Source organism: Podarcis cretensis, assembly GCF_951804945.1.
Source record: "Podarcis cretensis genome assembly, chromosome: 3".
NCBI classification, from domain to species: Eukaryota; Metazoa; Chordata; class Lepidosauria; order Squamata; family Lacertidae; genus Podarcis; species Podarcis cretensis.
In genome coordinates, this window is record NC_137172.1 from 6,189,142 (window position 1) to 6,201,784 (window position 12,643).

General features: G+C 44.0%; 1 long non-coding RNA gene across 2 annotated transcripts; it reads right to left on the reverse strand.

Annotated features, from left to right (window-relative positions):
- Window positions 1-6,522: 6,522 nt before the first annotated feature.
- Window positions 6,523-12,029, reverse strand: LOC307212023. 2 transcript variants are annotated; one of them, XR_013836735.1, is made up of 3 exons: window positions 11,986-12,029; window positions 9,417-9,546; window positions 6,523-6,744 (listed from the first exon to the last, which is right to left on the reverse strand). It is a non-coding gene; the product is annotated as an uncharacterized lncRNA (long non-coding RNA). The 2 variants fall into 2 exon arrangements; XR_013836736.1 differs by lacking the exon at window positions 11,986-12,029 and adding an exon at window positions 10,799-11,223.
- Window positions 12,030-12,643: the final 614 nt, after the last annotated feature.

A 12,643-nucleotide genomic window follows, 5' to 3' on the forward strand; every position in this document is an offset into this window, starting at 1 on the left:
AAGACTTTGACCACCTCATGAGAAGAGAAGACTCCCTGGAAAAGACCCTGATGTTGAGAAACATGGAGGGCACAAAGAGAAGGGGACGACAGAGGACAAGATGGGGGGACAATGTTCTCGAAGCTACCAGCATGAGTTTGACCAAACTGTGGGAGGCAGTGGAAGACAGAAGTGCCTGTTGTGCTCTGGTCCAGGGGGTCACGAAGAGTCGGACACGACTAAATGACTAAACAACAACAACAACATTATACGGGTTGGGGTATGGGGAGTTCGATGCCTGGTCCTGCAAGAAGAGTCTACTGGATTTGGCCATCTAGCATTCTATTCTCACAGTGGTCAACCAGATGCCTGCAGGAGGCCAGGATTCGAGCGCAAGAGCACTCCCCACCAACTGTGGCTTCCAGAAACTGGTATTCAGAAGTATTGCTCTCTCCAACTGTGGAGACAGAGCACAGCCATCAGGGATAACTGCTCCCATTAGCCCTCTCCTACACGAAGGTTGTAGGTTCAGTCCTTGGCATCTCCAGGTAGGGCTTGGAGAGACCCCTCTCTGAAACCCTGGAGAGATGCTGAGAGTCAGCTTAGACAGCAAAGTCGTACCTTGGATCTCGAATGCCTTGCTACTTGAATGTTTTGGCTCCCAAACGCTGCAAACCCGGAAGTGAGTGTTCTGGTTTGTGAACGTTCTTTGTAACCTGAAGATCTAACACGGCTTCCGTGGCTTCTGGTTGAGTGCAGGAAGCTCCTGCAGCCAGTCGGAAGCAATGCCTTGGTTGCCAAATGTTTTGGGAAGTAGAACGGACTTCTGGAATGGATTCGGTTGAACAACAAGGTATGACTGTACTGAATCCGATAGACCCATCTGACATGATCAGTGTCCTTTGTTCCTATGCTCTGTAGTAAGTCATTTTCATCATAAAATGGTACAGTGGTGCCCCGCAAGACGAATGCCTCGCAAGACGAAAAACCCGCTAGACGAAAGGGTTTTCCGTTTTGGAGGTGCTTCGCAAGACGAATTTCCCTATGGGCTTGCTTCGCAAGACGAAAATGTCTTGCGAGTTTTTCCGACTTTCCCCCCTCCCCCCCTTTTCTAAGCCGCTAAGCCGCTTATCCGCTAAGCCGCTAATAGCGCTAATCCGCTAATCCGCTAATGGGCTTGCTTCGCAAGATGAAAAAACCGCTAGACGAAGAGACTCGCGGAACGGATTCTTTTCGTCTTCCGAGGCACCACTGTACCATTGTTTAACCATCTTACAGTAGGTAACAATAATATCTTTGACAAGATGCAGAAATTCTGGTTTGTCATATAAACTGTTGCCCTCTAGTAAAGTGCTTTTAAAAAAATGCCATAAGATTAAATCAAATGGTTGCCTGCATAGTCAATCTATGTATTAGCAAAAATATGTTGAAATTGTTCACATAAAGCTTTGCCAACCTAATTTCTTGCCTCTAGGTTATGTTAAGACAAAGTTTTATGGGAGGGGGGTTCCCCTTTGACTGTTTTTTTCCTCATTTTTGTATAGTTTTTTGGCATATTTTTACTTCAGCTTTGAGGCATTTTTTGTTTGATAAAACCCTTTTCTTCATCTCCTGGAATCCCACGATGTTTTGTTTGATTCCCCCCCCAACCTTTTTATACTGTTACTTAATCATTTTTTGGAAAAAAATTGCTGTTTTAATGGCATTATTTGCTTTTAGTATGGTGTGCTGCTTGCAGATGTTTAAAATGTTACGTGGTTTATAAATGCTTTTTAAATCATGATCTAGTATTAACATTACAGGAGCCAGAATCTAGTACTAAAAGAGTATTGGAACTGATTCAGGATTTTGGTCAAGTGGCAGGATTTAAACTGAATAAATAAAAAACTAAGGTTTTAGAGAAAAATCTAACACCATTAGAGAAGGAGAGGTTTCAGATGGAGACAGGTTTAACATTGGTCAAAAAAGTGAAATACCTGGGGGTAAATATGACTGCTAAGAATTTAAATCTATTTAAAGATAATTATGAGAAATGCTGGTCAGAGGTGAAAAGGGATCTTGAAATATGGTCAAATTTGAAGCTTTCCTTACTTGGCCGAATTGCTGCTATAAAAATGAATGTATTGCCAAGAATGCTATTTTTGTTTCAATCACTGCAAATTTTGGACAAAATGGATTGTTTCAAGAAGTGGCAGAGAGACATTTCTAGATTTGTCTGGCAGGGCAAGAAGCCCAGAATAAAATTTAAGATACTAACGGATGCAAAGGATAGAGGTGGATTTGCCCTGCCAGACCTTAAACTGTATTATGAATCAGCAGCATTTTGCTGGCTGAAAGAATGGCTGCTTCTTGAGAACACAGACATTTTGGATTTGGAAGGTTTTGATAATGCTTTTGGGTGGCATGCATATATGTGGTATGATAAGGTTAAAGTACATAAGGCACTTAAAAACCATATTGTCAGAAGAGCATTGTATAATGTCTGGATAAGATATAAGGACTTACTTGAAAATAAAACCCCAAGGTGGCTATCACCTATGGAAGCGAAAGCTCTGAAAAAACTCAATATGGAGGCCAATTGGCTAAAATATTGGGAGATTCTGGAACAGGAGGGTGATAAATTGAGAAGCTTAAAGATAAAGTGCGAGACTGGCTTCACTATTTTCAAATAAGGGAGGCTTACAATTTGGATAAAAAAATTGGCTTCCAGGTGGAAAAATCAAAATTGGAAACAGAACTTTTAGAACCCAAAACTAAGATACTATCAAGAATGTATTGAGGCATCTGATCATAGCCTGTATCTATATCAAGGCTTATATTTTGATCAGATTCCTGTATTCTAAAAATTAGCTTAAAATTCACAAATGTTTCATGCCAGGCAGAAGACCAGCTGCCTAAGTACTTTGGCAAGATGTTTATCCTCCTGGACAAGGGGGCCCCCTGATTTATAGCAGAAAACAATTCTCAAAGTCGTAAAAAGGGAATTACAGGCTGAGAGCCAAGGTTACACTGACCCTACATATTACAGAATATAAAAAAGCTGAGAAAAAACATAATTAAGACTTGGTAAATAGTAAAGTAAAACCATGTGCCTCCCATTAAACTTGAGCTATATTTTCCTAAGGTTAAAAGGTCAAGAGCAAATGGAAAAGCAACTGGCTTGGCTGGAGGGGGGGTATAAACAGAAGAAGAGGTTTTCTTCCTATTTTTATTTTGAGACTGTAAAATGCTCCTTCTTTTTTACTTTGAGAAGGTTTATTCTTCTAAAAAGGCTATCTATGATAATGTATGAAATATATTGGCTCAAATGTCATTATGCAAAGGAATTAGAAACTAAGAAATGTTAAATCCTTATGCTAGATTCTTATTTCATATAGTTGGAAGAGACCACAGGGGCCATCAGCCCAGCCCCCCTGCCAAGCAGGAAACATCATTAGAGCACACATATGGTTGTCAGGCCTTTGTTTAAAGACCTCCAAAAGAAGGAGATCTTTCAATGATGATGTGAACTCAAGATCCTTGACATCTGTTTAAGATAAAAATTTAAAAAACTAATATCTATCTGTTTTGGAGGGCAATAGGGCAAGGAGGGCAAGAGGTGAGCTGGTAATTAAGGTTCCTTGTTGAGACAAATGTAAGATAAATGACTACTTATTTGTCATTTATAGATAGAAGAATATATAGCTTTTATTTCCCATAAAAGGCAAAAGGAAATGAGTGTATCTTTTATGATTGGTTCTAGCAAACAGCCAATAGGAATTTCAACCAGGCTGAATGGACAAAGGAGGAGAAAGGGGGCTGGATTGAGAAAATAGAAGTGCTGGCCATAACGGCAGGAGGCCAGGCCAGAGCTTGGTAACCATATACCACTGTGCCTCATATTTATTTGTCCGACAAATAAATTATTATTTTAATTTCTCTATTGCTGCGTTGAATATTTCATTCCAGCTAAGCGTTAACCACAAGCAGGGTGCTACAGTATAACTTGTTGTTGAAATGGAATACTCAGGATGAAACGGTAAAATCTGCTATGATTAAATAGGCTCAAGATGTTGGACATGACATTATGTTTGCTGACTGCGAACAGTTGTGGACCACAGGTATGAAATTTACGGCATGTAATGCCCTAAGAGAGAATATTATGAAAATGATATACAGGTGGTACATGACACCAGTCAAGCTTGCAAAAATCTATCATTTGCCCGATAATAAATGCTGGAAATGTAAAGAGACTGAAGGTACATTCTTTCACCTTTGGTGGATGTGCCCAAGGATTAAGGCTTTCTGGGAGATGATCTATAATGAAATGAAAAAGCTGTTTAAATATACCTTTCTGAAGAAACCAGAGGCCTTTCTCCTGGGCATGGTCGGCCAATTGGTGCCAAAGAAGGACAGAACTTTCTTTATGTATGCAACAACAGCAGCAAGAATACTCATCGCGAAGTATTGGAAGACACAAGATCTACCCACCCTGGAAGAATAGCAGATGAAAGTAATGGACTATATGGAATTGGCGGAAATAACTGTTTTGTACTGTTTTGTAACCCTTTTTCTCTTTGTTAAAAATGAATAAATATTATTTTTTTTTAAAAAAAAATAAATGCTTTTAAAATCAATTCAAGTTTGCTTTCATCAAAGTGACTCTAATGTAAATTGTATACTGTCATGGTGGGTTTTTTTAAAAAATAAAAAAGCAAACCACTGTCTAGAAATATTTTTAATAACAAACAAACAAATTCCTGGATGATGAGACCCACCCAGGCCACTAGCTTGGGGAAGGCTGTTTTTTGCCATATTAAGAACTCAAGCCTTTAAAATAATCATTGCTTTTCAAGTTAAACATCTCTGAGTAACACAGAGAATAAAACCAGACGCCAGAGCTTCCCTGCTTTCTCTCTGTCCCTGTGTCTCTTTCTCTCTTTTTTTCTATTTACTGAAATGCACCCACCAAAGGAGAACCTTTCCTTTCTTTCTGCTTCTGCCTTTTTCGCAAAGGAAAGCGAGTCTCTGACTCCACCTCTTGGAAGGAAGGCAAAACTACAAATATCAGCAAGCTGGCTATCATCTACCTTGGGCCAAGGAAGTCTTTGTCAGTCCGTACTGGAGAACCCGGGACATGGGTGGTGCTGGGGGTTAAACCACAGAGCCTAGGACTTGCCGAACAGAAGGTTGGAGGTTCGAATCCCCGTGACAGAGTGAGCTCCCGTTGCTCGGCCCCAGCTCCTGCCAAGCTAGCAATTCGAAAGCACGTCAAAGTGCAAGTAGATAAATAGGTACCACTCTGGCGGGAAGGTAAACGGCGTTTCTGTGCGCTGCTCTGGTTTGCCAGAAGGGGCTTAGTCATGCTGGCCACATGACCTGGAAGCTGTACACCGGCTCCCTCAGCCAATAAAGCTAGATGAGTGCTGCAACCCCAGAGTCGGCCACGACTGGACCTAACGGTCAGGGGTCCCTTTACCTTTACTGGAGAACCCAGAAACTGTGGCTTGGAAGTGTAAAGAAACAGAAAGCAAGAACATTTTCCAAGCATTGGGAGAGACTCCACTGTCTGCTTCCTACTTTCTCCATACTCCAGCGTATATAAGAGAAGAAGAGTGGGTTAGAGATTTCATGACCAACATGCAAAATAAAATGTCGCTATGGGGAGTGCCTTTGTTCTCTGCTCCAACAAGCCAGCCATGCCCATCTCTAGGACACTCTCTTTCATCCCTTCCTTCTAGGGACGGGAGAATCTCTCCCTTGTGGTTGCTCCTGGCTTCTAATTTTTCCAATCTTAAATCCAGTTCTCCGCATTTCCACATAAATTTGCGTTTTTAAAATAAAAATAAATAAATCAACATTTCAGTGGCAATTTCCTGTTTGCATGAAACCTTGCCCAAAATACATATTTCTGCAAATAAATATTCCCCAATATAAAAATATTCCCTGCACATTTGTTTTCATTAATATATGCATACTTAGGCACACTTTCCCCAATTGCACGCATTCCCCCCCCCCCAAAAAAAGTTGTGTGGTTGGAGAACTGCACTGAAAAATTCAGAGCATAAAGTACAGTGGTACCTCAGGCTACATATGCTTCAGGTTACATACCCTTCAGGTTACAGACTCCGCTAACCCAGAAATAGTGCTTCAGGTTAAGAACTTTGCTTCAGGAAGAGAACAGAAATCGTGCTCCAGCGGTATGGCAGCAGCAGGAGGCCCCATTAGATAAAGTAGTGCTTCAGGTTAAGAACAGTTTCAGGTTAAGTAGGGACCTCCAGAATGAATTAAGTACTTAACCTGAGGTACCACTGTATTCACATTCTGTTTCAGTTCACCTGCTGCTTCAGAAAGTGCAAATAAGGTTGGAATGCCTTTAAAAGTGAACTGAATAAAATTCCTTCTCCTTAATTCCCATTCCCTCCTCCTTTCTTCTCCTCTTTGTCATTCAGTCCTTTTTCTTGGAGCTGTTTGGGGGGATTCCTGCCCATAGGTGAAATGTGCCATTTTGGCTTCAAAAGCAACAGCACTCATTCCTGAAAATAGGAAACAGAGGGGATGGAGTGTTTTATTTTGCTTTTATTGCTAGGAACAAGCTCATACAATTGTTGGAATTTTTCTGAAGTCTTCATTTATTAATTTTTATCTGGATGCTTTGGGGAATAAGCAGAAGGCGTCTCCAGCAAGGGATTAAGCAGGATCCAGTGGATCTCAAGGTGAGGGAACATCTCCCATTTTTCAAAGGATCCTGGGTAAGCAGGCAGCAATCATTCCTTCCTGATAAATCTGGAAAAGAAAAATACCAGAGTTAGTCCCATTTCACCTAGAATCAGATGTCGAAATCAAATAGAGAGAAAAGGAAGGCAAAGCACTCAGAAGAATATGAACTGATGGTACGGGGAATCAATGAGCCAAAACAATTAAAGGAAAGTAATGAAAGGAAATGGGACGTGGGTAGCGCTGTGGGTTAAAGTACAGAGCCTAGGGCTTGCCGAACAGAAGGTCGGCGGTTCGAATCCCCGCAACGGGGTGAGCTCTCGTTGCTCGGTCCCTGTTCCTGCCAACCTAGCAGTTTGAAAGCACGTTAAAGTGCAAGTAGATAAATAGGTACTACTCTGGTGGGAAGGTAAACGGTGTTTCCGTGCGCTGCTCAGGTTCGCCAGAAGTGGCTTAGTCATGCTGGCCACATGACCCAGAAGCTGTACGCCGGCTCCCTCGGCCAGTAAAGCGAGATGAGCGCCGCAACCCCAGAGTCGGCCACGACTGGACCTAATGGTCAGGGTTCCCTTTACCTTTAACTTTACTGAAAGTAAAGCCAACGAACTTTGAGACAAGAAGATATTGTATTGGTTTTATGTATCTATTGCGCAGACAGGTGGAGACCCCCCCGAACCTGGGCAACACCCGCGTGGAACAATGACTCAAGACTATGTATTATGGGATTAAAATTTGGCCACAACTTTATGAAAACTTCAGATGTAGGAAGACCTTGGCTTAGGTATTGGGCGTTTATCCCTCCCAGTCCCCGGCCGAGGATCTGGGGAATATCAGGGTTATCCAGAATATGTGGGGATTGCGCTGGCTCTGGAGAACATCTGTTCAAGCAGAGAGCCTGCCCCCCCCCCCATTTTGCCACCATCACAGGGGAGAGCAATGACAACCACTTGGCTTATTGCCAATGCCTCCCCTCAAAACAACCCCTTTAACAGGGAGCCCTGGGATCACTGCCACAAGGGGGGTGTGGGTCATCGCTTCAGCCCCCCTCCCCCATTTAGGGAAGATAGACTAAAGGATTCCACTCAAGGCCTGAAACGGCCAAAGTTGTGACGATTTGCTACGGGGAAGGCAAAACCTGCCAATGCTGGAAAGTTCCTTTCTGGCCCTTCAACAGTGACCATAACGTAGCAGCGCCTGCATACTTTTGAAGAAGAGGTTAACCTGCAAAAGAAGGCTTAAGTAAGGGAGGGCAGGGTGGGAGAAGCTCTGAAGCCGACTGAGAACTCCCAGGTAAGTTCCGCCCACTGTTGTGTGGGCTGGTCAATCCCTCCCCTTACCTGGCCAACTCTCTCCTGGGAACGCCCCTCCCCCCAGGAGGGATTGGGTAACTGGCAGAGGTAGGCAGCTACCTCCAGGCGTCCAGCCTGTGGGGAGGGCATATCCAGGCTCTACAACCGCATGGGATTGGGGGGGGGGAGACTGTGTGCAACCGCACAAAAGGCACCCCCCCCCCGTTTTGATGTGGGGAGCGGTCATTTATATAGTGCAGTAGAGGTCCCACCTCAACTTGGCACAATAGCAAAACAGAACTGAATGGAAAGTGGAAAATTGAAGATAAGGGAATTAAAGGTGAAGGGTAAAGGGACCCCTGACCATTAGGTCCAGTCGTGGCTGACTCTGGGGTTGCGGTGCTCATCTTGCTTTATTGGCCGAGGGAGCCGGCGTACAGCTTCCGGGTCATGTGGCCAGCATGACTAAGCTGCTTCTGGTGAACCTGAGCAACGCACGGAAACGCCGTTTACCTTCCCACCGGAGTGGTACCTATTTATCTACTTGCACTTTGATGTGCTTTCAAACTGCTAGGTTGGCTGGAGCAGGGACCGAGCAACGGGAGCTCACCCCGCTGTGGGGATTCAAACCGCCGACCTTCTGATTGGCAAATCCTAGGCTCTGTGGTTTAACTGACAGCGCCACCCGCGTCCCGCTATATGGGCATTGCGAGTAGGTAAAATAGAATTAGGATCATAGGCCTAAAAGAAAAAGTAGAAGGGGAAGTTTTAGGATGTTATTTCCAAGATTTCCTAGTGGTATAAACTCAATAAACTATGCCAGGACCTCGCACTGGTTGCAGATAAGAAATTGGGCAGGTGGGGTTGGAAGATTGAGGTTAGTGGGACAGGGAGACATTTCCTCCAATAGACGGGCCTCCACAATCTTTTAGCTGTTTTTTTTATCTGGGGAATTGTTTTTAAATGTTTGTATTATTTTTATATATGTTATTATCTTGGCTTTGCAAATGGGCTGGAACTATGGAGCTATATAGGATCACGGCCAGAGGCCGCACTTGCACCACGAACCACTTTTAATATTTTATCCCTTTATGTATAGAATTTTATTGCCATTTGGAAGTTGCCCTGGGGAAAGTCTTTTTGATGGGCCAACTATAAATCATAGAATAATGCATACAAACAGGCATACTTTACACAATACCGTAATAATAAGAATATTAATAAGAATATATTATTTATACCCCACCCATCTGGCTGGGTTTCCCTAGCAGCCAGCTTCCAACAAAATATTAAAATAAAATATTCTATTAAACATTCAAAGCTTCCCTAAACAGGGCTGCCTTCAGACATCTAAAGAAACGTCTGGTTAAGTCTAGCAAGAATTAAAAAAACTTTGATGACACTTATATTCTGGCTACTCATTTGATCTCTTGTCTGGTAAGCTGAAGTTACCTTACGCAACATCTCCTCAGCCATCCACATTTCCCCCACTGAACATAGGGTGAGCGACACTTTCTAAATCTGCAAAAACCACCGTTGTCTCTGCATTGCTGACCATTCCCTGGTATTAGCTGGGCAGATCCTACACAGAGGAAGAAAAATAGGTTACTGTACACTTGGAAGAGGAGAGGAAATTCAAAAGAGGAAGAAAGGGAGACATAAGTTCAGGAATGGGGGATTCCGGGACTCTCTGGATGTTGGGGCGTTCCACTCCCAGCACCTCTCAGCCATTAGCTGAAGTTGCTCCCCATTCCTGCTTTAGAATCACTTCATCAAAAATGGGACCTTCAACGAAGTGTTTATAGTTCAGAGTGCTCCTTTTCATGGTCTCAGCTGGCCATGCCCTCATCCGTGGTACACCATTCCATGCACCCTCCTCTCCAGTCCCCACCCCCACAAATAGACAATGGGCCTCATTAGTCTGTGGGCTGCTTTTTTGGGTGGGAGAAGGTTTCCTGAGTCCCTCACCCTTAAGATTTTTTGAATATCTGCTGTGTTTGAGGTCCTCCCCCAAGCATCCCTTTTGTGCAAGGATGACGTTGTTTTGCCCACATGGAAACCAGGATTCCGAGTGAGTTTCCTATTGGTTTATAGGAGAAGATGGAGGGCATTGACTGGGTCATCTACTCCACCCTGTGAACAATGCAGGCAATCCAGAACATGAGCATCCCCCAACAGATGGCTCTTCAGTGAGCAAGAGCCCACCACAGCTGCTCTTACCATCAAGAAGGTTTTTCTAATGTTCAACTGAAACCTATCTATAACTTGATCCAAATAGTCCTGCCCCCTGGGGCAGCAGAGAGCAAGTATTTTCCCTCTTCAGTGGAGCAGCCAAGCATCAACTCATCACCTCAAAGGAGGGTTTGGGGAGACTCTTGCCTAGCACCCCAGAGAGCCACTGCCAGTCTGTGTAGACTGTATTGAGCCAGGTAGACCACTGACTGGGCCATGCTTCTGCCTGAAATTTAGCTAGAAGGCCACCGGTGCTTGATCATGCAAGTATCGTCTGGCTGTCAGTGTCTACTAAAGAAACATCTCTAGCTATTTTTATTTATTTTATTTATTTAAAAGCATTTGCAAGCTGCTTAATGGTTTAGAAATCTCAAAACAGAGCAGAAGCTGCTACACTTCTGTGCAAGTGTGCAATGGGAGTTGCAGCGCATGGTGCAGGGTGCAGCTTCTGGGGAAACCCATTTCTGATGGAAGGACCAAGGCAGTTTCCTTCTATGGTATAAAAGTTAGATGGAAACGCTTGTTCCCTTTGCGGGGCCACAGAACAACGTCTTGATTCCTCTTCCCCTTCCAATTGGCTGACAAGTGTCCCTCTCCCTTACCTGAGGAAGACAGGAGCAGCAAAGAGAGTACTGCCAGGCACAACTGGAGGATCTTCATGACTCAGCTGGGATGGAGCAATGTGGGAAAGCTGGATGCAATGTTACAAGCAAGGCCAAGTCTCAAAGGTTTCCAGGGCAAGAAGGAGCTTCCAATATTTATAGGATCCTTGGGATGTTGTGACACCGGGAGTGGTTGAAGGGAATCTTGCCGAAATCAAAGGCCGTTGGAAAGGTATTGCTACAGTCTGTCAGTCAGAGCAGTGTCCACAAAGACAACATCCCAGTTACAGACCACAAACGCTAAGGACAGTTTCAAGTTGCCTCTTTCAGCATTTCCTCATTCTTACAAAACAAAAACTGCCTACCTGTCTTAGGACAATGTGGAGGTTTTTTTCATTTTTAAATAGAAGTATTTAAAACAAGCAATAGAGCAGGAATGTACAGTGTAGGAACAACAAAAAAGTTTGGAGATTTAAAACACAAACTGAAAAAATGAATAGGCTCACAGTGTACATTAGGCACTCTGAAGATGAAGCAAAGGGGGTTTCAAACTACAAATTAATCCAGAGATTAGGATACCATCAAGCCAAAGAGAAAAACAGATAATTGACTGCTGCAGAATGCTTTAGTGTTTTTCAAGACTTCCAAAACCTGTAGTAGCCATTGTGGCTGCAGTTCCCATCATTCTGTAGCCTTCCTTTCTGAAAGATAGTATTCTACATGAAAGGAGGTTTTGTGTTGACAGTGGATCAGTCTGATGAGGAAGGCTTTCTCTACTAGAGGTATAGGTAAAAGGTAAAAGGTAAAGGACCTCTGGATGGTTAAGTCCAGTCAAAGGCGACTATGGGGTTGCAGCTCTCATCTCGCTTTCAGGCTGAGGGAGCCAGTGTTTGCCCACAGACAGCTTTCCAGGTCATGTGGCCAGCACAACTAAACTGCTTTTGGTGCAATGGAACACTGTGACTGAAACCAGAGAGAACAGAAACTCCATTTACCTTCCCGCCGCAGCGGTACCTATTTATCTACCTGCACTGGTGTGCTTTTGAGCTGCTAGCTTGGCAAGAGCTGGGGCAGAGCAACAGGACCTCACCTCGTCACAGGGATTTGAACCGCCGACCTGATCGGCAAGCCCAAGAGGTATAAGCAGAGGCTGAATAGTTATCTCTTAAGGATGCTGCAGTTCCAACCTGTGCTGGAGATTCTTCCCTGAGCTTAAGGTTGGACCAGGCTGCCTCCAATATCCTTTCCAGCAATGACTTCTGAAATATATCAAGTTACTATGGGAGGGTTTCCCTCTCTGGGTGTTTGAGACCCGCCATCTTTTTCCAAAGGATTCCAGAGGTAGGATGTGTGTTTTAGAAGATAGGAAGCTACCTCATATTGAGTCCATATAGCTAAGCATTGCCTAAAAGTGTCATAAACACTCTCCTTCTGTTCCAGTCTTTCCTTTCAACCTCCCTCAGCCACTTACCACAGACATCACTACCCTCCAGAATCTCCGTCCCTCTGACCCACAACCCCTTTCTTTCATCCCAGTGCTTCATCTTGCTCATCCACAGCACTGCAAATGCACCCTTTACCTCCAGCCCCTTCCACCTGCTACCTCCCCAGTTCCTCCTCTTCTGCCCTACGTCACCATCATTGGGGACCTAACATTACCACACACCTCCTTCCCTCTCTCCCCCTCCAAATGCCCCCTAGTGAGGTCCACCTGCCCTCCCAAGTTCATTCTCTTTTCCTCCTGCCAATCACCAGAGGGCTAAAAAAGGTCGTAGCAACCTGCCCTCATTTGCTTCTCTCCCAATCCCGCATTGTCACACTGTTTTCTCAGAGCATCCCCATCCC